The sequence below is a fragment of the Thalia democratica genome, chromosome 2 (genome assembly GCF_965202585.1).
Source record: "Thalia democratica chromosome 2, ktThaDemo2.hap1.1, whole genome shotgun sequence".
Lineage (NCBI taxonomy): Eukaryota > Metazoa > Chordata > Thaliacea > Salpida > Salpidae > Thalia > Thalia democratica.
The window spans coordinates 74,870,894-74,896,903 of NC_139166.1; the positions used below are offsets into that span (position 1 = coordinate 74,870,894).

Genomic DNA, 26,010 nt, shown 5'->3' on the forward strand with positions numbered 1-26,010 from the left:
TTTACTTTTGATCTTAAATAATATTTTTCTACTGGATACTAGAACATTTTTTAGATAAATGCGGCCCGCGAACAAATTTTTCTAAGAAAATTGACCTGTGAGTCACATAAGGCTGCCGACTCCTGGCCTAGAACAGCCATTTCAGAGCTCTAATCAGAGCGCTTCCTTAGCTAGATTTTTTATTCTATGAAAATTAAACTTATAAGTACAATAAAAAAATTGTAAAAAGAAAAATATTACGTAATAAAAATATAATTTGCTTTTATGACTATATATATAACTATATTTGAGTTTTACTTTCCAGACTGTCAGTAATAAAAAAAATTATAGCAGAAATCAAAAAAAGTTTGGTAGCTTAAAAAGTTAGTTGTTACGTATATCTCTATTTTATTTGTAATATACTTTTGGACACAGGCAGAAACCGATTTTGATGTATAAGGTTTATAATGTGTATAAAACCTCTCTCCCATGTGGCAGGATGGCCGAGTGGTCTAAGGCGCTGCGTTCAGGTCGCAGTCTACATTGTAGGCGCGGGTTCGAATCCCGCTCCTCTCATTGTTTTTATTGTATATACACTTTTAATTGTTTTATTTAGATTTACTTTTAATTGTGACATTAAGTTATGGTGAACAATAGCTTTATATGGATACTTAATAAGTATATTAACTAAAAAGTTTTATTATTTTAATAAAACTTGTGTTATGAATAAAATACTATTATACTTCTTGGTTCTCTATTTCACACATACTTAAGAAAGAAAAGTTATTTTAATTATAGCACTAAAACGCCGTGAAAAAATTCAAAATTGTATCGTTTTGTAATTTGTTTATTCCAGTACTGTTCATTTGAGTAATTAATTTTATTTTAAATAGCTGATGATTGTAGCAAAAAGCTACATAAAACAGATGTTGTTTTATTTTCAGTTTTGCATTTTAATTAAATATGTAAAAGCCCTTTCAGATGGGCTCGGTGAAGATTGATTTGGTTGAATAATATTTGTTATGTTATGTTTATATTTTGTATTACTTTTAAATTTATCAGGAAAGTGCGATTTTTAAAATTCCAGAACATATGTTTCATAACGACGAGAAAAAAATTCTCTTTAATCTTCAGCTAGTTCAATACTATATATATATATATATATATATATATACAAATTTAAAAAATAGGGAGATTATTTAAACTTAATCACTTTCTACAGAGCCCACTTGAAGGGCTTTTAAATAACTATTTAGTAAAGTGCAATTTTAAAAATTTCAGAACATATATTTTATAATTTGTTTTTGTCTTTATGAAACATATGTTCTGGAGTTTTAAGAATCGAATTATCTTAATAAGTTATATATATATATATAGGAAATAAGGTGAATATTTAATTTTTATCACTTTCTACAGAGCCAAATTTAAGGGCTTTTAAATAATTTATTAGGAAAATGCGATTTTTTATTTTAGTATTTTAATACTGAAGATTGATACAACTAAAATTTTTTCTTAAAGGTGAAATATTTCTTGTCAAATGTATTGAAATTCGATCTAATTATGACTTGTTTTAGTTTAATATATTTATAAGGCGTTGTAGCACTGAAAAACATGAAATATCTATTTCATGCGCTCATTATAAATATATATACTCTAATAGTCTAATCTAAGATTCCAAGCGACCGGCCGCGTGGCCCAATGGATAAGGCGTCCGGCTACGAACCGGAAGATTGTGGGTTCGAGTCCCATCGTGGTCAATTTTGTTTTAGTTTCTAAACTTTGAGAGTTGACCTTAAAAATTAAATTTTAAAATACAATCATTTATAATAAATAATAAAGAAAATTTTTTTATGTACATTTTTATTTTACAGCAAGTAACTAAATGACAAATTTGTTGTCTGATAAAGCAAATAAAGCGAACTAGTAACATTTTAAAGCTCACTTTGCAGGGATAAATAGCATGTATTTCTACAACACCTAATAACAGAATTCTTTCTTTTATTTTTAAGACGTTTTATGTTTATCACTACTGGTTAAGAAGACATGAGAATGTTTTTTTTTGAACAAAAATGTTAAATTCTAATACAAAAAAAAATACAGTAGTTTGTATTAAGTTAAATTAGTAAAAGAAGCCCTTTTTAAATTGCTGAAATTGATTCGTCGTAGTTATGTATTATTAATCAAATAAAGATAAGATTACTTAAAAATAACATAGACATTTTTTGCTGACTCAGCTTTTTAAGTTTTTGAGTCCAGAGTAACCTTTAAGCAAACTAGCCTTAAACAAGTATATAAGTAACCAACATTGTCTAGTAAACCTTTATTTAGTGGTTATGTTAACGAAGAAAAAAATTTAATAATCATAATAATTTGAAACTCCATTGCAAGCACAGTCAAAATTCTGAAATTTGCAGTTTTTTTTTGGTTTAACTTAAAACAATTTTTACTTATAAGTTTTACTTGCAAATGTATATGTATAATATAGAGTATAACATATTTTAAGAGGCCAAGCCAAAAATTTTTAAACATTATACTAGTATTTTATACTTGAAATACTAACTTTAAAACTTTGCTAACACATATCAACAATAAATACTAATAAAATAACACAAAAAAACACATATTTAAACAACTTTTATCATGTAAATCTAAAAAACATTTTTTAAATTCAATGTTCAAAAATTTTGGTTTGGCCTCTTAAAATATGCTATATTTTATATTAGAAATATACATTTGTTAGTAAAACTTATTAGTAAAAATTGTTTTAAGTTAAATCAAAAAAAACTGCAAGTTTCAGAATTTTGACTGTAATTTCAATGCAGTTTTTATGTAATTTTAGTTGTAACACTTTTGAACCAAGTATTTATTATTAATTTCAAACAATTAATAAGCAAACTAAGCAAAGCTATTTTTATTGATTTGTTTACATAATTTATTAATAGAATTTTTTGTAAATTTAATCTGTTAATATGCCAATCAACTAAGTTATTTTTGATCAAAATATTTAAATAATGTTTTATCAATAATTTTTTTTTTATTTTATTGATTATTTAAATTACTATAAAAAAAATGTTTATGTTTTCTTTTTTAATTTTTAAGCTTTTGTGATAAACTGATAAGAACATTTTTTAAGTAAAAGACAATGGTTTGCATAAGCAATGTTGTTTTTATGGAACTCTAGTTGTAATTTTTTTTAACTCAGCATTATTATACATTAAAGAATTGTTACCAAGCTTAGTTACTAAAATACACCTTAACAAAAGTCCTAAATCATAATATAGTTAAAGCTTTAAACCAGGGTTTCCCAAACTCATTTACTAAATCGCCCCCTTTTCAAAAATTTGAAAATTAATCGCCCCCACGATTATACAAAGTAGTTTTTCTCTTGGATACAAACTTTTGAGCCAATAAAGTTGTGTTCAAAATGTAATTTAGTCTGGTTCTTCTTATGCACGCACTTTTGGGCTGTATTCAAAGTAGATAACAGGGCTTGAGAAAATAAGTTATAGTTGTTTTCTTATAAGCCCAGTAAAGTGTATTAAAATACTTAATTTTTACAAAACTTTGTGTAATCTGTAATCAATTCTGTTTAAATATGAGTTGTTTTGAACCTAACGAAACTTTTAGGTTAGTGGTGGACAATTTTTGTAGTCAGCAATTTATATTTAGTTAAAAATATTTTTTAGTTTCAATTCGTTAAAAAATGTAATTGCGGGCTGCATAATTTAAAAAAGTAACTTATAAGAAAATTAAAAAACTCGAGCAAAACTGTAATAAAATTATTTAGTGTTATTGTGATCTAAGAAATACTATTGTGAACTGAAAACCAAATTAAAAGTGTATTTCAAAATATTAAGTATCAAAAAACTAAGTATTGTTTATTTTGCACAAGTAGTTTTCAACTTACTTAGCTGGTCGAAATTTGACTGGATCTTAACCGTACGTTACCCATCTGAAATCTTAACTGAAACCTGACATTATGATAATCTCTCATATAACGAATTTCGGACATTTAGAAGTTAATACTAAGTAACTTATTAAAGCCGCACAAAATACTTGAATTATTTTATAAATAGGACTATTTTAAAATTACTATACCAGAGATCAAAAAACTATAAAAGATCGAACATTTTATTTTACACATAATAAAATAAATATTAAAACATAATTTCTGATTTAGTTTGAGGAAGTTTGACCGACTGGTTTATTATCTCATATGAAAACCTTTAGGAAACTAAACCTTAATTTAAATCTTTTTTTTAATTTTAATTCGAAAAAATATTAAATGTTTTACAGTTAATTCTGTGAACAGAAAGTAATCAATAAAAAAATTCTTTTAACTAGGTTAAAATTTATTTTGTAACTGTAGCAGTCTTTTTTATGGCTTATTTAAATGAATACTGTTTAAATTTATATTTTCTTTAGTCGTTATCCTATAATAATTTACCAGAAGAAAATAGTGAAAAACTAAAAGCTAGTGTTGAACTATTAAAATAAACAACACATTCTAATTGCTGATATATAAAAAATTAAAATGAAAGAAAACACAGTTGTATTAATAGTTTAAAATTTCATTAAATATAGATTTTTAACAATAATAAAAAGTAAAAAAAAAATTGAGATTAAGAATCTTTTCAATGAAAAATATAAAGTCAATTCAAATAGAGACCTCAACTCTACAATCTTTTAAAACCAAAAAAATAAAATTTTGAAATAAAAAGTTTAATGGTTATCAAGATTTTTTTTATTTATACAGATTAAACAAGTAACAACAAAAATATGTCAAACAAATTTCTTTCAAACCAATACTTTAATTACTATGCTATACAAACTTTTAGTATAATGTAAAACGACAAATATAAACTACAAAATTAACTAGGTCAAAATAAAACTATTTACAAATTTGAAACATAAACCATTTAATAAATACAATAGACTTCCGCTTTAGTTTGCACTTTGAACAAAATCGAAAAGTGCAAACTCAATAATTATTACCTATTTTTTTTACAAAATGATAAATTTAAATATGTTATATGCAATAATGTTATGAATAAACATGGAATCGACTAAAACATAAAACAAACATTCATTAAAAAAAAGATCTATATAAGCTATTAAATATTATGTATTTTTTATTTTATTAATACTTAGTTAGTAATAGACTTTATTTAAGTAAAATTTAAAACAATATAAATTTGCACTTTTTTTTGGGTAAAAAGTGCGAACTCAAGAGGAAGTCTACCGTAATTAATTTTTATTAGTATTAGCAAACCTGTTGTAGAATAAATAACTTAATAAAATTTTTATCGTAAAAAGACTACTTAAATACAATACAACCCAGGTTAAATAAGAAGTATTGTGAAAGATCAAATATATAAAAAAACTTTCATAAAATAATGTCTGCTACTGAAGTCTAATAAAATGTGAAGGATGAGGTTCTTGACTGCTTGCAAGTTTCACTGATCTGATTCTTAATCAGTAAAATAAAGCCTCCTTTACAAATATCTAGATTAGATCTTTTGCTCAAGATGTTGATAACTGAACTGAAAGCTTTCTCAACAACATAGCTAAAAGTAAAAACTATAAACAACAATCTAAATTCCTCTCAAATGATTGGATACTTTTGCCTTAGTTTTTGTTGAGTCCAAAAGTTTTCAAATCGTTTTTTGGAAAAATTAATTTAAGTTCAAGATCAGTTTGTAAGTCTGAGAAGGTTTCCTGTAAGTCGTTTACTTCAAAAATATCGAAAGGATCCATATTTTTATCTATATGATAGCTTTTTTGTGTCAAACCGAAATTTTACTACTTAATATGTTCAAAATGTTAAAAATTCTAGATTTTTTAGGTTTTTTTTGCTTAAATTCCAGGTTTTTCTAGGTAAATTGGCAACCTTGTTTAGTTTTATTTCTTAGTCTAACTTAGAGACTTTTCACAAAACAATTGGAAATATCATGAGGTGATAGTTAATAATATATAAAATAGATTTTTACAAACCATTTATGATCCAAAATAACATATAAGTCAGGTTATAAAATGGTGAGAGGGATTCCGATTGTCTATGATCAATGTAGTAGTTAAATAAGAAATTATATGATTGAAAATATGTAATTACTTGAAAGTAGGAGTCATAAGTATTTGAACTTTTTCTCTATATTTTACATAAACAAAATAAACTTTTTTGTTTAAGTTTTACCTCAGGGTCAAATATTTAATAGCAATCTAAAATTAGTAAAATAGCAAGATAAAAAGTAAAAATTTTATGACAGCTCAAAATTTTAAAATCGCCCTTTTTTCGCCCCCTTACTAGTTATCGCCCACCCTTTCGCCCCCTTACTAATTATCGCCTCCCGACTTAGTAAAATCGTCCCCAGGGGGGCGATATCGCCCACTTTGGGAAACCCTGCTTTAAACTTTAAGCAGCATTTTATTTTTAGTTACAAAACATGGATACTCATAAAAACTTTAAAAGCAGTTTAAACAAAATTTCAAGTTATACATGTAAAATAGTAATTTAAAACGAGATATTTTGAACAAACTCAAAAGGATACCCATAAAAATTTTTAAAGCTGTGTTTAGTCTTTTTATGGGTTTCCTTTTAAATTTTAATATTTAAAATAGTTTAATTAAGATTTCAAGTTATGCAAGTAAAATATTTGTTTAGAAAAAAAACATTTTGAACAAACGCAAAAGGATACCCATTGAAAGTTTTAAAGCCGTGTTTAGTTTTATTAAAGAAATTATTTCCAGAAATTTTATTACTTAATTGATGATAAAAAATCAAGAACTTGTTTACGTATTTTATTTTGACTAGTAAAGCAATCAGAATGGAAGTTTTTTAATATTTATATTAATTCAATAATCTTTAAAAGTATTAGATAGTTTCGGAGTATTATAACATACTTAATAAGCATAAAGTTTAAACCAAACATAAAAGTTTAAATACTAGAAGATATGAATAGTGAATTCAAAAAAATTATTAAATATGTTAAAAAAAAAAACATTTGACATGCAAATTATTAGTACAGTGAAAAAACATTATTGTAAACATTTTAAAATAAAAATAATTTGTTTTTAAATTTCAGTCCTACCGAGACTCGAACTCTTGTTTGCTTACCATTACACCATAATACCACACGTTGAGTAGATATTTTTCGTGAACATATAGCTACAAATACTATTAAATCTTTTACACAAGACACGAATTTTTTAAGTTTGTTTTACACTTAGTTAAGGGAATAAAAAGTATTGCTTTAAATACAACTATACTTGTAATTTATAAAACAAGGCTTGTATTAAAGTTGATTTTAGGATTTGGGATTAGTTTATAAATTACACTTGCACGGTTATATAAACCGTAAAGAAAAATAAATTAAAGTAAAATATTTATAGTACGAAGCTTACTTTCTTTTTAGAATTTTTTAACTAAAAAAAGAAACTAAGTATAGATAGCTTTATAAAGATAAATAAATAATTTCGTTTTTCTATTTAGTTTAAACATTTTAAAATAAAGAAAATTACAAACTAGTGATAAAAAAAAAATTATTATGAAAATAATAGTTTTTTCTTTGTTAACATAAACACTTAATAAAGTTTTACTAGACAATTTTGGTTACTTATATACTTGTTTAAAGCTATTATAGTTAAAGGTTAGTCTGAGCTCAAAAAAACTGAAAAAAGAAATGTCTATGTTATTTTTAAGTAATCTTATCTTTATTTATTTAATAATACATAACTACGACGAATCAATTTTAGCAATTTAAAAAGGGCTTCTTTTACAAATTTAACTTAATACAAACTACTGTAATTTTTTTTGTATTAGAATTTAACATTTTTGTTCAAGAAAACAAACATTTTCATGTCTTCTTAACCAGTAGTGATAAACATAAAACGTCTTAAAAATAAAAGAAAGAATTGTTTTATTAGATGTTGTAGAATTACATGCTATTTATCCCTGCAAAATGAGCTTTAAAATGTTACTAGTTTGCTTTATTTGCTTTATCAAAAAACAAATTTGTCTTTTAGTTACTTGCTGTAAAATAAAAATGTACATAGAAAAATTTTCTTTATTATTTATTATAAATGATTGTATTTTAAAATTTAATTTTTAAGGTCAACTCTCAAAGTTTAGAAACTAAAACAAAATTGACCACGATGGGACTCGAACCCACAATCTTCCGGTTCGTAGCCGGACGCCTTATCCATTGGGCCACACGGCCGGTCGCTTGAGATCTTATATTAGAGTATATATATTTATAATAAGCGCATGAAATAGATAATTCATAATTTTCAGTGCTACAACGCGTTATCAATATATTAAACTAAAACAGGTCATAATTAGATCGAATTTCAATACATTTGACTTAAATATTTCACCTTTAAGTAAAAATTTTAGTGTTATCAATCTTCAGTATTAAAATACTAAAATAAAAAATCGCTTTTTCCTAATAAACTATTTAAAAGCCCTTAAAGTTGGCTCTGTAGAAAGTGATAAAAATTAAATAATTACCTTATTTCCTATAAAAATATAACTTATTAAGATAATGCGATTCTAAAAACTCCAGAACATATGTTTCATAAAGACAAAAACAAATTGTTTACTTATCTATTTTAAATTGAACCAGCTGAAGACTACAGACAATTTTTTTTTGTGTTTTTATAAAACATATGTTCTGAAATTTTTAAATTGCACATTACTAAATAGTCATTTAAAAGCCCTTCAAGTGGGCTCTGTAGAAAGTGATTAAGTTTAAATAATCACCTTATTTTCTATATTTGTATATATATATATATATATATATATATATACATGTATATAGTATTGAACTAGCTGAAGATTAAAGAAAATTATTTTCTTGTCGTTATGAAACATATGTTTTGGAATTTTTAAAATCGCACTTTCCTGATAAGTTATATAAAGTAATACAAAATATAAACATAATAAAACAAATATTATTATATAAATTATTATTATATAAATGAACAGTACTGGAATAAACAAATTACAAAACGATACAATTTCGAATTTTTTCACGGCGTTTTAGTGCTATAAGTAAAATAATTTTTTTTTCTTAAGTATGTGTGAAATAGAGAACCAAGAATTATAATAGTATTTTATTCATAACACAAGTTTTATTAAAATAATAAAACTTTTTAGTTAATATACTTATTAAGTATCCATATAAAGCTATTGTTCACCATAACTTAATGTCACAATTTGAAGTAAATCTAAATAAAACAATCAAAAGTGTATATACAATAAAAACAATGACAGGAGCGGGATTCGAACCCGCGCCTACAATGTAGACTGCGACCTGAACGCAGCGCCTTAGACCGCTCGGCCATCCTGGCACATGGGAAAGAGGTTTTATACACATTATAAACCTTATACACCAAAATCAGTTTCTGCCTGTCTCCAAAAGTATATTACAAATAAAATAGAGATATACGTTATAAATAACTTTTTAACGTTCCAAACTTTTTTTGATTTCTGCTATAATTTTTTAATTACTGACAGTCTGAAAAGTAAAACTCAAACATAGTTGTTTTCTTTTTTGCAAAATTATTTTACATATGATGTTTAACCTTGCTCATTGAATTAAATTCACATATGTATATTTTTGAAAAGATAAAAAAGTAATAGGAAAATAAGTTAACTTAAACTAAAATTTTAAGCAATGTTACGTCATTAAATTACCCAGTTCAAAATTAGAAACGGCTAAGATGCAAAATACAAGTATATAGAAGTATATATTTATGTAATTAAAAGAGAATTTTCACTAAGCCCACTTAAAGAACTTATAAAAAATTTATTATAAAGTGTAACATTGAAAATAAAGTTCAATTGTTTCATATATGCTTTTGAAAATTTTTTTCAGCTATTTGAATTCGAAATATTTCAAAAGTACATAACACTAGCTAATAACACAAAGAGCAAATACCATTATAATATTATCTCAAAGTTCAACAAACTTTGAAACTTGCAGTTTTATAATTTTGTAACTTAATTGTTTGTCTCCAACAAAATTATACTTTTGCACTGATATGAGTTTTGTGCAAAATTTCATAACTACGACAAAATTTTATTTGCTTTTTTTTGTAATTTATTTGTCCTTGACAAAACGTTAAAAGGTATCCAAGAGGTGTGCGACTCGATAACCGAAAGGTTTTTTGTGCAACAGGTCCTAAGATCAAATATTTTCAGTATTTTTTGTCGCTAAATACACTATAAGCTAATACTATGTACATTTGATTTATTTTGTTTTTAAACAAGCTGAATATTGTATGCAAAAGCATTTATTAAACATGTTTACTCTTTTTTTCGATTTTTTTTTCTAATGAATTATATATAGTTTAATCTATCTTCAATAAGCTCGGTTTGAAGGGCTTTGGTATATTTTATATTTAAATTTTTAAGGTTAAAATAAAATAGTACAATTGCTTCATGAAATGAAATATATTTTTTGTTTATACGTTAACGAAGAGGGATGTTAAAATAAAAGTAGTGAACTTTCATTGTCTAGCATACATACCAGAATAATTCTCTTTAAGTTCAACAAGTTTTAGATTTTGAACTTTTTTTAGTATTTAACTAAAATATAATTCAAAATTACGTCAAAATATTTTGTTTACTCCTGTACAGTCCGTTTAATTATTTAATTCGAATTTTGAGAATTGTAAGAATTTGCTACATAAAAAAATTGTACCATTCTTTTTGATGCTTTCAAAAATGTATATGTGTTAATTGTTTTTTAAAGTTAGTGGATGGTGAAAGAAGCTCACCATTCAACGTAGGTGTCATAAAAGCAAATTATATTTTTATTACGTAATATTTTTCTTTTTACAATTTTTTATTGTACTTATAAGTTTACTTTTCATAGAATAAAAAACCTACTTAAGGAAGCGTTTAGAGCTCTGAAATGGCTGTTCTAGGCCAGGAGTCGGCAGCCTTATGTGACTCACGGGCCAATTTTCTTAGAAAAATTTGTTCGCGGGCCGTATTTATCTAAAACATATTCTAGTATCCATTAGAAAAATATTATTTAAGATCAAAAGTAAAACAAATCAAGCAATATTAGACCATTGATAAAGAGTGTTTATTGAATTAAGAGCCTAAATGTAAGTTTTTATCACAAAAAATATAATTTTTATTGTTTTTAAAATGTGTATTTCTTGCTGAAAAGGAACTCGCGGGCCGCAGATTTTGAATTTGATGGCCGCATTTGGCCCGCGGGCCGCAGTTTGCCGTACCCTGTTCTAGGAAAAAGTTGTAATTTAGTTACTAAACCTGTATATATATATATATATTTATACATTTGTTAAATTATTTAAAAAAAGTTATATATATATATATACATATATATATAGAGTAAGATAAAAATAAAGTCAATTTAATTAACCCCCTTTGAAGGGCTTTAATAGTTTATTACAAAATCATAAACTCAAAATAAGCAGAGCATACTTTTCATACAGCTCAACGCTACAATCTTCAGCTGTTTACATATAAATTATATGTGTTTGTTTAATTGCTTGTTTTGTCAAAACCCGGTTTAAAAGTCTCTATACTTTGTGTACAAAGTAGAGCGAATTACATTTATAGTATCAACAAAAAAGTCAGATACATAATACATATGTCTTTAACCAAATTATTTAGCTTTCAGTGTTTTCCAGGTTGTTTTTAACCAAATATTTATAGCTTTATATAGAAAATAAGGTGATTGTTTAAAATCAACCTGTTTCTACAGAGCCAACTTGAAGGGCTTTTATATAATTTATTAATAAAATAATATTTTTTAAATACTAGCACATATGTTTCATAAAAACAAGAAAATTGTCTTTAATCTTCAGCTAGTTTAAATTTGAAATAAAAAGCGTTTTGCTAAACAGAGATGCAAAAGTTACACAAAAAACGATATGACGTAAGAATTGTATATTGTACATTACAAATATTCGGTGCAAAAATATCCCATCTAACTAAACAAACAACTAAATTTCACAAAAACCACAGTCAAGCGACTGTAAAATACAATAATGTTTAAAGACTTTTTATGGCCGCTTAACTGTAGTTTTTGTAAAATTTAGTTGGGTGTTTAGTTAGGTAGAAGATCAATTTTTGCACCAAATATTTGTAATGTTAAAAGTTAAGTTAAAAAATTGTGTGTTTTGTTTTGTGCTTTAATTTGAACTTGTTTTTAAGTTGATGAGTGCATAAGCACGAAACCGAATTCTTCAAGTTTTACATCTTGAAATAAACCTTTTTATTAAAAAAGCCCTTAAGGTGGGCTCTGTGTGAATAGTTTAATTTATTGAGTTAATCAACTTATTTCTATATGTTTAAAATATAATATATTATATATATATATATATATATATATACATATGTATTATACATTTAAAACAAAAAAAATACTCAAACCATTTAGAAGTAGTGTCTAGTGTCTACATGTATTTAGATTCTGAAAAACCTATTATTAAAAATAAGCTATTTTATTATTTACAAAAACATGGCCAGTAAATGGGTCGTACCTGCGACATTTGCTATATTAGCACGGCGCTCTAACCAACTGAGCTAACTATTTAATTGACTAGCTAATAAATGACGTATATCAAGATATTGTATGACAATTATAACGGCTCTTTGAAAATGTATTAAGTTATGAACGTTCTATTTGATACACTTCTTAAAAATTACGACCTGTTACTAGTATGCAAAAATAATATGTTTTAACTACTATCTATAAAATTTTACTAGTAAAGCTAAATTAATAGTGTACTATAAATATAAATTAAAATGTGATAAAATTTTATTAATTTTTTTTTTATGAAAAAAATGAGCAGTTAAAGTTAGTAAAAGAAAAACTATTAAACTTGTAAATATTTTTAGCTGTAAAAGTATTACTAACAGTTTGATGTCCAACAATGTTTTTGACTATAAAAATTTTAATAAGTTACTTACTTTACAACATGTGTATTGATTTGTTTTCAAGTTCTAATCAAGTAAGTTAAAACAAGTAGTTCGAAGGAAGTATTTTTACTTTCAGCAATACATTTTTACTAACATACTTTAAACTAAATTTTGAATTTACAAAATGAAACACTGTTTACTTAGCTTATGCTGAAAAGCTGAAATCTAGAAGAAAAATAATAAATTTGATTTAAGTACACTACTATTGTTGGTTTTCTGTACTAATTTTTTTTTTTTAGTTCAAAACTATTAGAAATGGAAATTATAAAGGTAAGTTGAATTTAAATTAGATATTTAATTATTTAAAAAACTAGCTTTATTGAAATTAACTACTTGATATTATATTTTAATTTAGTTGTTTGATTAAAAAAATAAACTACCTGATTTGATTACATTTATTTACATGTATGATTTATGTTTGTGATAAAGGATGATAATTTATAATAATGTAAAGAAAGTTACTTATTCCAAGTGCTTAAAATTTTAATAAAAAATATATTATACAATTTATAGAAGGACAGTCTAAACAACCATACAACACATTTCAATAAATATGGATAACTTTTTTTTTGAAGCTAGTTTACATCTTTGATCATTACTTTTCAACTAAGTTAAAGTTTATAAAATATTTGTAAAACTTGTAATGAAAATACACTGTTATCTTTATATGACTTTTATTTATTGCGTTCAAAAAAAGGTTTTCTTTAAAATTTTGATATTATCAAACAACTTTGCATAGCTAATAAATTACATTACTCTTAGCCTGTTATCATCAACTTCTAAATGTTCAAGCTCTAACTGCTTAGGTGTGTGTTATAAATTATCATTTTTGAAATTATTATGTAAGATATTGAATAAAATTAAAGCATTATGTTTTATAAGCATATCAAATAGGTTGAATAAACTACAGTAGTATATTAAAATATGCATACAGTTCTCATAATGTACACAAAATACATGAGTATAAATTTTTGATATTTATAATGGTATTTTAAATTGTTGTTTATTTATAGTTACATTAGTGTAAGCAAAATTTAAAAAATAAAAAAAATTCACATGAAATATTTATTATTAAAGTTTATGCTACTCAAACTATTATTTTTGTACTGTATGTTTTTTAATACTTAAAAAACTAAATATAAAAGAACATACTTAGCTTATACATTCACAAAAATGTTAAAATTAAATTAGTGCTTATAAAAGTATTTTTAAAGTCTTAAACTTGTATCAATTAAAAACTACAATTTTAATTTATTACCATGTTTTAACATGTGGTAGTTTGTATAAATACTATATGTTTAGCATTAACAAAAACAATAAATTTTGTTAAAAATTTTAACAATCTTATTTGAAATATTAGTATTGTCATAAATTAAGTTAACTTAATTTTAACTGTTATATATTAATGAGATAGAAACAAAACAGAAAAAATATTCTTAATGAATTAACTGTATTCCACAAAAGTACATTTTAAGAAAACTTTATCTCACACTACTAAAACTTAAACATTTAGTTTTAAATGTACTTATTGATTTCAACATTTTGTGTACAGTACTAATAAAGTAAATATATACATATGAGTTTTCAATGATTTTGTTCATTTCATTATAATTTGAATTACTGCTACTAACTTTTAAAAAATCTTTACTAGATTAAGGCCATAGGGAGCTAGAAGCAATTGACCTAAAAAATATCTTTGGCTAGTATATTAGTAGTTAAATATAAACGATAAGATTATTTTGTATAAAATTTAAAAACTTTAATTAACTTTTGAGGTATAGTCATTTTTCTCAAAGGTTTCTTATAAGACCGTATGGGCCGAATTTTTTTCATTGTCAATTTTCACTGAAACTTAAAAATTAAACAGAAATCTATCTTCTCCTTCATTTTAAATCTACTTTCCTCAAATGTATAGGAAAATTTTTTTGTAATATGAGAAATTTTCCTATTGACAACATTTGAAAAACATTAAATGTTTAAAGATTTATGACCAAGAGAAGAAAAAAATTATTTTTTGATTTAACTTATAAGGATAATTATATTTTTACTCAACATTTCTGATGTCTCTTTGGTAGAATAGTCCATAACAGGGGCGTCGCGTGGGGTGTTGCACTGCCGCAACTGCACCACCTTGAAATTTTTTAAGAAAAAAAATAAGTATCTATAACGTTTTCGTTATTTTTTTGAACGAAATCTCTTTTAAAACTTCAATTTTGGAAACGACCATTTTGCCCACTTCACTGCCGCAAACTCTTAGCTGACTGCCGCAAATGAATTCAAAAAAGCAAAATTTCTTCAAGAATTACCGCAAAATCAATATCTTGCGGTAAGTAAGCTAAGTTGAAAATTCCCTAAAACAGGACTTGCTTAAGTATCATCTACAAGCTATTGTAAACATAAAATAAAAACAAAGCAAGCTACTGCAAAGGATTAAATTTGAGTTTATGTACCCACATGATTTTTTAAATTTAACAGATCACTTCTATTAAAAGATTTGTCATAAATTGCATATTTTGAAAAAAAGATAAAAACCCTAAATCACCAAAGTCTTAAAAATTTGATTTTTTATTATAATCTGCATACATAAACTTAACTATAACTGATTATTGTTATCATAAAGTTAATAAAATAAATAATAAATTTCAAGTTCTGAAAAAAAGAATTAAGAAGTTTATTATAAACTTCTAGTTCACTCTTACAGAAAAATATTTTAGATTTATATTGAATAAAAAATAGTATTATTGAAAAAATCACATATTTAAATAAAGTAAATATCCTTAATTTAGAAACTTTGATTACTTAGAGTAGTTTAACATCTTAGGAAAATTTAGTCTACCTCTACTTTATATAACTTTTGGTTTAAATTTTTCATAAACAAAGCAAAAATTTTAGATAAAATTGTTGAAGTATGGTTGCCTTGCCTCATAATCAGGATAACTTAGAAATATTAAAAACTCAAGATGACCCAAGATAAATTAAAACAGACCAAATTAGAAAAATAATCAGGCTGACTAAAGCAGGTTTAATTTTTACTCTGAAAATAACAAGGTTATTTAAAATTAAAAAATAAGTGTTTTACCCCTATGGCCACATGAAAACTAACTAACCAAACTTTTACTTCTATAATGGTTACATATTTATAAATTATCTTTAAAATTCTTGAAAAGTTCAACAGCCTCACAACTAAACTTAAAAAAGTTGAGCTCCTGAGAAAAATACTGTCATCAAAATGAAAAACAAATAAATATTAAATTAAGAAAAGATACCCTTAAAAAACTATTGAATTTTAAACCTCCAACAAAAAACATTAAAATTAGAACAAAAGTAAATAAAAATGTTAATGTTTGTAAAAAAAAATGTGCAAATTAGTGAGGAGTAAGGGGGGAGGGTGTATAGGCACTTTTTTACATGTTGTTCTTATTTTAACTTTTTCAGAAAGCTAATAGTTACTCTTTAATAAACTTGAAATTTCCAATTAAACTTTTAGTTACAACCAGTCAAAGCCAGAGAGTACAATGGTTTATTATACAAGGAGCAAACCAAAACAGCAAAAAATACAATTTTACTGAAAACCTATATTCTCCATCATTTTTAAAACAATTTTTAATTAAACTTTTTCATCCTAATTTTTTTAAAACTTTATACTTTTGTTGAAGAGAAGTTTTCAATTTTTAAGTATCAATATATATTTTTATATATACAAAAAAAAACTTTTGTTATAACTTTTTTTTTTCTTGGTGTTTTAAATATCTAATTTAGCAATTTTTTTTTGTTTTATCAAAGAAACATCTAAAGATTTTGAGGCCAACTTATAAAAAAAAAGATATGATTTTAGTGATTTGATTTATTTGTTGTTTGAGTTTATATTATAAAAATAAGAATTCATTTGTACCTCTGACTGTGAATTACCATATCTCAAAAATTTTAAGAATTTTTTATATTGATTAAAGATGACTTGTAGTTAAATTAAAACTGTATAAAGTAATTTTAGTAAAATAATTCTAATGTAGATGTTAAGGGCATAAAAGGGGGGGGGGGGTAAAACATTTTTTTAAACACTGTTTTAGTTTGTGCCTCCCATTATGAACCTTTTGTTGCCTTTGACTTTGACCGGCTATATCTTAAAACATATACTGAATTTTTAAAATCTGTAAAAAGCATCTTGTAGCTTAGTAAAAACTACATAAAATAAAATCAAATTGTTTCATCCCCCCTATGCCCTTAAAAGCAAAGCTTATCTTCAGGTGTAGCAAAAGTTCAGTTGTTTTCAAACTTGACAGTAAAAACATATTTTTATTAAAATAATTGATATTTTTTTAAATTTTGCACCACCTAAAAAAAATACCACGCGACGCCACTGGTCCATAATTAAATTCAGACTGTTGTCAAAAAAAATTGAGAAAATTGCTTAAAAGCTGTTGGAGAAGATATATTTTTATTAAAGCCCTTTTTTGCATTTTTTATTTGGGCCTTTCATAAAGATCCTATTGAACTCTTTGACTTTGTACCTAAGCATCTTAAAAACAGATTTTTATTATAAGAAACAGTGAAAAGCAGCTGTTGGTAATTTAAATATCTTTGAAATAAAATTAAGATGCAAAAAATGTGATTAACCCCAACTCACCGCCCTATGCTCTTTAAAGGAATTTTTAACAGTTTTTTGAATATCTATGAAAAATTTTTTGTTTTTTTTAGTTATATTATGATTATTTGGTTGCCTTAATAAAGGTTTGTAATACAAATGTAAAAATTTGATTTAAATTTCTTTTGAACTTTCTTAAAATCCACTATAGCTTTTTCTGAGTAAACAGTTTAAGATATAAATTTAAAATAAGTTTTATAAAGTATATACTACTATATAAAATAAGTAAAACAATTTTTAATTTATTTATATAGTTTTTAGCATTTTTGTTTTAGTTTTCAAACTATATCATAATGACAAATTCAAATTTTAATTTAAAAGTTTTTAATCATGTACAATTTTTAAATCACATGCTAGTTTAATACATGTAGTATGCTAACTTAGTTGTAATTTTATTTAAGTAGACAGCTATGTCCTACATAAAAGTTATTCAAAAAATTATTTTAGATTTAAGCTTATCAAGGTAAAACTCTAGGTCCGTTTTCCATTTTTCGAACATAGTTATAATAGAGTAACTTAAGTCTTCCGTTTATAAAGTTTTAGCTATCAAAATATTAATCTTTTCTTTAAAAGTTAAAACAAGTTTTATCCATCATAAACACAAAGTACGTTCTAAAACTGTTGCTTTGAGGTAAGTGGAAAATTATTTTACAAAAATTTACATTAACTTATAAATAAAGGCTTAAGTATGAAGTAAAATTATGTTTTTTTTATAAGATAATTTCATATAAGTTTTGAAATAAAGTAATTTTTATAAAACGTTTCCAAAACAAACCTACAAATTGAAACTGGCAACTTTTTTTTCTATAATTATTTCAGAAACCTTAAAAATTGCAAAAAAGTCAATCAATTTTTTTTTTCAGTTAGAGACCTTAAACTATTAAGGAGTTTTTCTTGCAACATATGAAAAAATCTAACCAGACAAATAGAAAAAACTTATTTAAAGAAGTATGTCAAGACCAAAAAATAAGGTTTTATTTTAAGTTTAAAATTTGAAAACTGGGAAAGTTTCAAAAGAAATTATTAAAGTTTGCCGGATGAGATTGATATATAGTGAATTTTTGTTACTCAAATATACTCAAAATTTTATCTATAAGCCTTATTTTTGTATAATATTTATACTTTTAGTTATTAGAAAAAAATTGATTTAATTTTTTTTAACAGAGAAGTTGCTATTCAATCATCAACAATTTTTTTCAAATTCTCTAAGTCTGAAAGTTTTAACATGGAAATGTTAGTTTATATTTTTTAATCATTTACTTATATCCAATAAAATGTTTTTTAAATGTAGAAAATATATTGCTTAGATTTAAATCTATTGGACTATACATACATAAAATTTTGTATGTACAGTAGAAGTGGGTAGCTGTCTAATTTGGAGGAGCGAACAAAATTGCAAGAGCAGACAATTTTTCACGGAGACCTTTTTGTACGAGTTAATTTTTTTTTCTGTGTTTTTATTTTTTTTAATTTAGTTTTTTTTTACTATCACTTTTACCCCTTACCCTTGGTCGGTAAGTTATTTTTTTGAAGTTTTTAAATTTTTTTTTGCTATAATTTTATTTTTTACAACACTGGCACCCCTAATCCTTAGCCTCGGTAGGTATCTTTTTTTCTTATAGTAACTTTTATTAGTATTTTTTTTATTTTTACTGTCACTGTTACCCCGAGCCGTTACCCTCGGTCAGTAACTTTTTATTATCTGTATTTTTTTACTCTCGTGCAAAATGTAACTCTTGCAAAATCGTCTTCGTGCAATTTTGTGCCTTTGTGCAAACTTGGCTTCGTGCAAATTTGTTCTCGTGCAATTTAGTCCCCGTGCAATTTATTGAACTCGTGCAATTTTGTCTTAGTGCAATTTAGACCCGTTCCCGTAGAAGTATATTTGAAAAAGGGCAATTAAGTAAACAAGTATTACTATATTGTAAAAACCATAATAACAATTTATATGTATTAATTTCTAAATAATAGTTATGAAAATTATTAGAAAAAAACTTGTGATTTTTACAGCTAATCTAATATCACTAAAAAATATATTTAATATATATAACTTCTATCCTGAAAATTTTAGAAGATTTATATTTTCAGCCTCTTTCATATGAAAAATTATTTAAAAAGCTTAAAGTATTTAGTTAAATTTATCAAGTATTTATGTTTTAACTAAAATAAAGATTATTAAATATAAATAAAAAATTATGCATTTAAATATACAATGGCTAACTTTTGTTAACTTTTATTATATTTTAATATAATACACTTTAGGTGTTTTAAATTTTCGTACAATTAAATAATAGTCTACTTGCAAATTGAACGTAGTTTAAGGTTTTGGCTTTTTTATCTTTAAGCAGAATTTGTTACAGCCATCAAACCTCACAACCAAAGTATTCACGTCATTGACATTTTTTAGCATAAAGTATAACTAGGGCTAATTAGTTCAAGTATAGCAGATTTAAAAAGAGCCACTATTAACTTACATTGTGCATATTAAGCTCGAGTATTTTATACATGCGTTTATAAACACCTTAAGAGTATATACAACGACTGGCCTGGTGGCGCAACGGTAGCTCGTCTGACTCCAGATCAGAAGGTTGCGTGTTCAAATCACGTCCGGGTCATTTATTTATCAATTTTTTTTTATATAGAAACTTAAGTTATATGTACAGGCTACATAAATTAGTGCCTACTGTTTTTTATTATAATATAGAAAAATTGACATTATGAATAATTTAGTTCTAACAGTATGCTATCAACAGAAACAATTAAAGATTCTATAAAAGTTGTATGAAGTAAAAAACACAACAAAAATATATACTTATTTAATGTAAGAAATTTTTAAACTTCAAACTATTTTTTTATTAAAAAAATGGCAAGTTTTTACAATCATTACATAAGTTTAATGAGTATCACAAATCTCACTTTCGTTTATAAGTCGTGAAGAAACAAGTAAAATTATTAAAACTTATAAATAAGTACTTATATTCATTTATAGTTTGTTGTCTGCAAACTTCAAACAGCAAATATGTTATGAAAATTAAAATGTTATTAAAATGTCTATTCAATTAGTTTCTATTTATTAAAAACTGAAAATGACTTATTATATTTAAAACTTAATCTTACAAATTTTCTAATTTACAAGGTGCTAACTGTTATTTAAATAATTTTAGTTTAAAAATTATGCTTGGAATTAAAACAGAAAGCTTTGTGTATTTTTTATATTAAAAGTTATTCTACTAATATTCATATTCTTAGACTAAGTGTGTAACTTTTTTTTCATATTTCTATTAGTATAAGCCAATAATAAGATATATGATATGCTTGGTGCTAGACTAGATAAATTAGTTTTTCAAATTTGCAAAGTATTTCTTAACACTAATATAATTAAGTTGTATAGTTTTATAAATATACAATTTTATTAAACAAAATAGCTAAACAAGTTTTCATGTTAAAAACTTGTAAAATAAAATTTTATAGGTTGTCATTATAAATAAGCGTTATAATGAAATACATACCAAAAAGTACAGACAAATTAGTAAGTTTATAAACGCTTCATGCTAAATCTTGGCACTAGCAATTGGTTCAGTGGTAGAATTCTCGCCTGTCACGCGACAGCCCGGGTTCGATTCCCAGACAATGCATTTTTGCTTATTGTTTTTAAATTTAAGATGGATATAAGCAAGTTTTATTAAAATAATTTACAAAAAAGCTTTCAATTTATCAAAATAATAATTTGTTAGTAATGATTGGTTGCTTAAGTAATAACAGGAATTAAGTCTGACAGTTTTATAAAATTTTGTTTCAAATGTTAATATTAGTATTTAAAATATATTTTGTATAATTTATATCATTCTTTAACTTATTTGGATTATATTTTTAAATTAATATTCTAGTGTCGTGTAAAGTGTTTATTTTGGTTAGTGCGTTTGCTAAGTGCCATCTATAAACAAAAGTAGTTAAATGTGCTAATTATAAAGAATTAGTGCAGAGTTAGACTTGGACTTACATTTTACGTTTATAGACTCAATATTCACATTGTAATCATTTGTTTTCGTAGCGCAATGGATAGCGTGCTGGACCTCTGATCCAGAAGTTTCGGCGGAGATGCATTTTTTACTTATTAAATACTTAAATAGTTTTATTAATTGCTTAACTTCTACCTATATTTTCTACTTAGACAAAAATATTAATTTTACAATTACATAAAAAAAATATAACAGAGAAATCAGTTCGAATTGGACACTATAAACAAACAAGTTTTTTATTATTAGCTTTGAATATGACTAGTTTCTCTGGTAGTAAACAGATTATCAAAAAACAAAGCTTATTCAAATAGAATTAAGTATTTTGATAATACCTTTAGCGATGTAACTTCTAAATGCTCTAATAAATATTTTTAAATTAAAACTATTTTGTTATAAAACTATTATAGCTTAATAATAGAACTATTTCTAAAACTTTTACCTATTTATAAACTTCTTATTTTTATAGGTTAGATAAGATAGCCTTCTTTCCACAGGACAGTTTTCGTCTTTATACGAATCATATAAATAAATTTATACATTTCAAAGAAAAAGTCTATCATCAATAGAAGTTTTCAGTGAACAAGCATTTTTTCGTAAGTTTTTGTTTTAATAGTTTACTTAGTGTCCATGTGTTAAATATATTTTATATTTAGGTAATTTTCTACCAAAATATTTTTTGAAAAGTTACTACAGCTTAGTATTAGTAAACTTTATACATTAAGCTAATTCTTAATTAAAAGCAAAAATTTTCTCAACTAATTTTGATTAAGAATAAAAAAAAAAAGTTTTTATAGTTCAAATATAACTATAAGAGCTAAAAATATGAAAAAGCTTAAAAACTTGTTGTTGTAATACAAATAGAATAAAAGAAAACTTTGCTAAAACATTTCGAATGGTTACTTTCTTTAAAGTTTGATAGCACAACTTATTTTAACTAAAAGAGCTTTAACCAACTAAGCCATGGCGCCAAATATGCAATTTAAAATATTCTGATAAATAAACGCATAAGTTAGTTATGATGTCACGATGCTTTTGTAATTTTTTCTCGCTTACATTACAACATACATTTCCCGTTTTTGTTTTACTTTAAAAACTGGAAAGTTTATATTTTACACAAAGTTTTATGTTGTTTTGTTTTTCATTTAAAACGTTAATAACTATAGTTTCATAATTTTTTTTTCTATAGTAATGTTTTTAATTTTTTAACTAGTTTGTTAAAATATCGAAACTTATTAGTATTCTTTACAACAAAAAGACGACAAAAACAGAAATTCGAAACCAAAGCTAAAGAAATCTGCTTATAAGGATGTTAGTTAAACTTTGTTTTTAAAGTATTTTTAATAAAAACAAGTTGTAAATTTTTTAAATTAATTTTTTTTAAATTACACCAAAACGCTAAGTTTTTAGCGAAGGTTTAAACAGGTTTTCAATCTTGAAAATAGCTACTTAATGTTTTTTAAATATTCAAAATAAAGTGATTTGGAAGTTTAGTAGTCATTCTAGCGTGGTAAACTTTAAATTAATACTATATTAACTCATCTGAAATGTCTAAACTTAGAAACTTTTAAAAAACTTTATTAAAAACCCTCTTTATAAATATTCATTCTATGTCAAATTGTAAGCGAAATACTACTGCTATTTTACTTTTTTTCAGTTGAACCATATTTCTTATGTTTAAAATTTATCTCTACTTGCTTTGATTTTTTGCTGAATATTTTCCAAAAACATTATAGTATCTTTAAATATAACTATTACAATTTTACATGACTGTAGAATATAAACTGTTTACCATAAAATGATAATTTATTGTATGGGAAAAACATGTAATTTTATTAAACTTAAAACTAGTGCTTACAACTGACTATGTTAGTTGTTTTAACGTTTATAAGATTAAAGTTTTTAAAAATTGGAAAACTAAAGTGGATAATTTTCATATTGAATATTTTGTATTTTTATTATTATTTATATTTTAATTATATGCTTTTAATTAAGTTTTACAGCTAATTGTTGAAGTTACTACGTTAGATAAAGAATTTGTATTATTAATTTTTCTGTTTATTCTCAATTAAAACTTTAATTACTACACAGAAATATTTAATACGACTTTGAATTAAACACTTAAAAGATATCACTTAAAGTACTTACTTTAGAAACATAAGCGACTGTTGATAATTGTGACGTACTTAAATACACACGTGTAATTATAAATACTACACATTTTTGGTTTGCACAAGCGCCCGGCTAGCTCAGTCGGTAGAGCGTTGGACTCTTAATCCAACGGTCGTGGGTTCGAGCCCCACGTTGGGCGTGATTACTTTTTATTTTTGCATCAGTTGAAGTTATTTTTGTTAAATAACTATTTACATTATTTCACATAACTATAAGTTAGATTTGTTTGTTCAAGTATTTAAAATCATAGTTTTAGTAAACTTTCTAAACCCTTTTTTTTAGTTTTTATTATACAATCAAAATATTCTTTTTATTTTTCACAAAGTAAAAGCTCATTGACATTTATTTGGTCAAACTTCTGCTAACTTTTTTATTATTAAAAACTTCAATTTAACACAATTTTTTTTTATAATTTCTGGTACGAAAATCCTTTGTAAACTGAAATAAATAGGTTTATTTTTTGCTTTCTTAGACTAGACTGCTTAATACAATCTCGAACGTGCTATTCTAAAATGATAGTTATAAGTGAAAACCAAAAACAAAAATTCTTAGTATTAACTCATTTTATTTGTGATTTTTTTATTTAAACTTTATTCTATATGTGCATCATGCTTTAGGAAACTTGTAATAAATTAATTTCTTCTCAAAGAAGTAAGTTTCAGGCTCTTAAACTAAAGCACTGAAAGTTAAAGAATGTCTCTGAACTCTGGCTAGTTACAAGCGTAACAAATAAATAAACACGTTCCATTCAGATGAATAAAGTTTAAATGTCCTACAAATTAATCTTAAAATTAATTATCTTTAAAATAATACTAACCCTTAAACGCATGGCTTGTTTTCATAATAACTTTATAAACTCAACTCATTGTCTTCTATTACAAGCATTGGTGCCTTCCAAGCACTAGTTCCGTTTTCGACTCCCGGTCGACGCACTTTTACTTATAAACTGTTTTCAAGAATCAGAAATTAGCTTTTCAATACAACTGATAATTGATTTTTTTGATGTCGTTACCACTACAATCTGTCAAATTAACATCTGAATTTTGCAATTAAGTAAAAACATCAACTATTTTAAAGACTTTTTCTAAAAGTATGATGTTAAATGAGCAAACGAAAGTTGTTTAAACTTTAATGTATTTTAGCATTAAACTCTAAGATTGTTATTTGTCTGGGTAAATTAACTTCTCTGCTTTTTACCTTACGTTTATTTTGAGAAAAATTTCGTGTAACAATGAAAATATTGTTGCGATTTATTGAATTAACGGCCAGGTATAATTGTATGTAAAAGTATTACTAATTTTATTTATATGAGTTGTTGTAGTTTAACAAGTTGTTAGATATTGTTTTATTGGCCTTGTTTTTGATTTTTGTTCAAATTATTTTGTTTGTGATATGTTTAAACGTTAATATTTTACATGAAAAACTATGCTTTGTTTGGAAAAGTTCAGTTTAAAACATCAAACTTTTATAACACGTTATTAATTTTAATTATGTGTAAAAAGTTTAGATAGAAATTAAAGTATTTTAGTTTTTCAATATAGAGTTTTCTCATATGTATTTTTTTAGAAATATTAAATTGTTTTTTAGTCATATAGAAGCTAGTAGTTTAAATAATATTTTGTTAATGATTAAATACACTAAATTAATTTAATACGCTATTTGCTTTTTGCAGCAAGCAATAAATTAGAGCAGTGTTGCAAAAATATGCCGAAATCAGCAGTTATAATGTGTTTTAGGCTTGTAAGCGCATATAAGTGTTTATATATGCGTAATATCAAACTAATTACAAGTCGTTGTGGCCGAGTGGTTAAGGCGATTGACTAGAAATCAATTGGGCTCTGACCGCGCAGGTTCGAATCCTGCCGACGACGCATTTTTAGGTTTTTTTTTAATGATGAGAATTACATTTTAGCTATCTACTGTAAATCAATAGCTTTTTATATATAAGCTTACTTGGATACAAAATGTGTCAAAAAAATCTACAAAATTATACTTGTAGTAAACACAAATCATTATAAATTTGACAAATTACAAGTATAAGCATTGTAACAATAACCTATACCTTTTTATTCTATAATATATTAAGTTCATCGATTAATTTTTACAACAAATTTAAATGACAGTTTTTCAAACTAAAAAAAATTGAATTAATGACTTAGATTTAAGTTCATCTAAGTCAGGGGTCGGCAGGCAGTTGGTGCTCGCGGGCCAAAATTCAAGTTTTCAAAGTCTTCGCGGGC

The 26,010-nt window shown here is 24.7% G+C and overlaps 7 non-coding genes across 7 annotated transcripts; 5 read left to right on the top strand and 2 right to left on the bottom strand.

Moving 5' to 3' along the window:
* Positions 1–472: 472 nt before the first annotated feature.
* Trnal-cag (transfer RNA leucine (anticodon CAG)) lies at positions 473–555 on the top strand. The gene has a single exon. It is a non-coding gene; the product is annotated as a tRNA-Leu (tRNA).
* Positions 556–1,663: 1,108 nt separating this feature from the next.
* Trnar-acg (transfer RNA arginine (anticodon ACG)) lies at positions 1,664–1,736 on the top strand. The gene has a single exon. It is a non-coding gene; the product is annotated as a tRNA-Arg (tRNA).
* Positions 1,737–8,122: 6,386 nt separating this feature from the next.
* Trnar-acg (transfer RNA arginine (anticodon ACG)) lies at positions 8,123–8,195 on the bottom strand. Its single transcript has one exon. It is a non-coding gene; the product is annotated as a tRNA-Arg (tRNA).
* Positions 8,196–9,244: 1,049 nt separating this feature from the next.
* Positions 9,245–9,327, bottom strand: Trnal-cag (transfer RNA leucine (anticodon CAG)). Its single transcript has one exon. It is a non-coding gene; the product is annotated as a tRNA-Leu (tRNA).
* A 10,798-nt stretch (positions 9,328–20,125) lies between these two features.
* Trnaw-cca (transfer RNA tryptophan (anticodon CCA)) lies at positions 20,126–20,197 on the top strand. Its single transcript has one exon. It is a non-coding gene; the product is annotated as a tRNA-Trp (tRNA).
* A 3,639-nt stretch (positions 20,198–23,836) lies between these two features.
* Positions 23,837–23,909, top strand: Trnak-cuu (transfer RNA lysine (anticodon CUU)). The gene has a single exon. It is a non-coding gene; the product is annotated as a tRNA-Lys (tRNA).
* A 1,650-nt stretch (positions 23,910–25,559) lies between these two features.
* Trnas-aga (transfer RNA serine (anticodon AGA)) lies at positions 25,560–25,641 on the top strand. The gene has a single exon. It is a non-coding gene; the product is annotated as a tRNA-Ser (tRNA).
* Positions 25,642–26,010: the final 369 nt, after the last annotated feature.